Consider the following 2,738-nt stretch of genomic DNA (forward strand, 5'->3'; position numbering starts at 1 on the left):
GTTTACCAAAATGTTCTGTAGATAAAGTTCTGTAAAATGAGTAGTGAGTAAAGAAACACATACCTGTCAGATCACTGATGATTCTGGCTCTTCTCTTATGAAACAAAAATAAACTCAAAATCCTGGGATGACCAGGAGCAGGAGCAGGGACAGGAACACTGCAGGATTCACTGCAGGAGTCACTGCAGGATTCACGGCAGGAGTCACTTCAGCAGCTGCAGAGGAAAAGTTAGACTTTGGTAAACATAAATTTTATGTTTTCCTTCAGTATATAGCTTACAGTGTGCACTCCACTTAAAGAATGTTTACTTATAAACTCTGTTTTAAAAAGTTGATACTCTATGAATAAACTTTGCATCATTATATTGATTATTATTATTATTATTATTATTACAGAAGAACAACAACAACAAGAACAAAAGGGTCGCTACTGGAAAAGGCCTTTTGTGTTCTGAGGATGGTCCAGAGAAAGAACAGCTCAAGGTTTTAGTTTTTGTAGTTGTTACAGCCATTTGTATGTGTGTTCAGGTCATTCCCCGATTGCCACAGTAGGTGGCATATTGGACAGCAGCACATGGAAAAGTATAAATCGAAGAAGAGGTAATTACTCCTCGGGTGTGCTGCTTACCGGGAGAAGCACACAGTTTTTGACCGCCGCAGTTTAGAAGCTAATTTTTAAGCCTTTTGTTTGTTTACATGCAAGTTATGGATGTAAGTGTGTGCAGAGCAACGGCTGTAGTGGTACATGGTGGTAAACAAACACATCTTAAGCACAAGTCCACAGATATTTGATTCACTGCGTGGAGCCACCACATGATGGCGTGTCAGTTACATATCTCAGTACCAGCACCTCACTGTGGCTTAGGTTTTTTTTGTTTGTCGACATCAAGTCACTACAGTCGTATAACTTCCCAAACCTGCCTTAAGCAGTTATGAAAGTTCAATGTTTTCATTTCTGTGACCAAGTATTTCATTTTAAAATAATCAACATGTTTAGTTTGGTATTATTGGGACATGCAGCTACATATGGTTCAGAAATTATCACTGGCTGACTTCTGCTTGATAAATTTTTGTTGTTGTTAATATGAGCTCAAAGACTTTTCGTGATGACTTCCTTTTTTTGTCATATTTCAACTCATCCATAGTCAGAGATTATTTGATCTACTTTTCCAACATTACAGATTATGACTCAGTGACATGCTGAGAAATAAAAGTAAAAATTTCAGGTTTTTGTCTTTAATAGTTCCTGAGATGTTGTTCAAAAAGCCTCAAATTTCAATGTGAGAAAAACACAACTTTTGTGTAAAACCCTCTAAATGCCACATCAGGTGTATTAGCCTTTAGAAGTAGAATTGTAACTTACCATGGACAGTCAGGCTGTATATCACAGGGGAACGGTTTCTGATGTTAAGAATCAGCTCCCGAGTGTCATCTTTCCCAAGATCAGTGATTGTAATCTCTCCAGTAGAGTTGTTCCACAATAACCTGTTGTCCAATCTTTTGCCGATCATCCCGTTTGACACCACAAGACGAGATACCCCCCCCCATGAGAGAGTCCCAGATTCCATCACTTTGTCCGGTAGCGTGATGTTGCTACCTTCAGTACCAGTCAGGTACGTTGGTTCTCCATGGACTGAAATTGTGTGTATCCCTGTAAAACAGAGAGAAAAAACAGTCATCACAGAGTTGAATCACTGAAAGGCAGCTGCAGTGTTTCAAATCAGAACTGAACACCACATAAGAAGGGAAACCTTTACTTTACACACACTGAAACAGTCACCAGCAAATACAATAAGAACATGTTTTAGTGACTAACTGGCAGCACTGGTGAAAGCAACTTCCCTCGTATTTGGCACAGGAGAGAGTCTCACCTGTTGAATGTCTGCTTATTGATAGAGAACACGCTTACAGGTGGCCCTGAACGCCTCACAGGCTGATTCTGGTTCTGTCAGATGTCCAGAGTTCACTCAAACAGGTGTGCATTGCAAATTATATGTTGATTGAATGAAATACTTTTCTGTTAACATAATTCGGTTCGTTTAGTGATGCTGCTCTGAATGCCATGTGGGTGTAGTGTATGGCTCACAGCGATCAAGTTTACGGTCAACAGAAAACACCGCATCCCACACACCCTCTCCTTCAACAACTGCATACGTGCAGGTAAGCAGCAGGTACCTAAATAAACGTCCCCACCCTATCCATGTCACCAGCTCCCAACAAATAACCATAATTATACAAATAATCAACAATAATAATAACACCAAACAATATTTAACATTAATATAAATAATGTCCAATTACTATTAGTCATATAAAATCATTCTCTTTATATTTCACCCTATTCACGGCTCCTACAGGGTGAAGTCCTCGTTTGATGTGGGCTCGTTGGTGATGATTGTAAGGGAATTGGGTGTAGGCTGGGGCCAGGGGAATTGTGGCATCCATCACCCTGCCGTGAAAAGCATTTCCTCTTAAGACGGGCAGCGAGTACTAATGATCTGATGACACTACGCTGTCAGGAACTCACCGGGTGTGGGAGTGGCTGACACTGCGCTCCACAAGTATTCCAGCCCTGTGTCATGCAGGTGGAAAAGCCCTTCTTCTCAAGGAGCGCATATCTCCAATCTAATCCTGCAATGTGGCGCTGGGCAACAGCACAGACTGGAGAGAAGCTGGGTGTGCACTGGGATGGCTTCGGTTCTCCTTGTCTCTCGCACCAATATAGGGCCTAAATCAAG

General features: G+C 41.2%; 2 long non-coding RNA genes across 2 annotated transcripts; one reads left to right on the top strand and one right to left on the bottom strand.

Moving 5' to 3' along the window:
- Positions 1-62: 62 nt before the first annotated feature.
- LOC103373849 (uncharacterized) lies at positions 63-2,732 on the bottom strand. Its single transcript, XR_521092.1, has 2 exons — positions 1,364-2,732; positions 63-215 (listed from the first exon to the last, which is right to left on the bottom strand). It is a non-coding gene; the product is annotated as an uncharacterized LOC103373849 (long non-coding RNA).
- LOC103373848 (uncharacterized) lies at positions 151-1,225 on the top strand. Its single transcript, XR_521091.1, has 2 exons — positions 151-239; positions 397-1,225. It is a non-coding gene; the product is annotated as an uncharacterized LOC103373848 (long non-coding RNA).
- Positions 2,733-2,738: the final 6 nt, after the last annotated feature.

Source organism: Stegastes partitus, unplaced genomic scaffold, assembly GCF_000690725.1.
Source record: "Stegastes partitus isolate 25-593 unplaced genomic scaffold, Stegastes_partitus-1.0.2 Scaffold2081, whole genome shotgun sequence".
Classification (NCBI taxonomy): Eukaryota; Metazoa; Chordata; class Actinopteri; family Pomacentridae; genus Stegastes; species Stegastes partitus.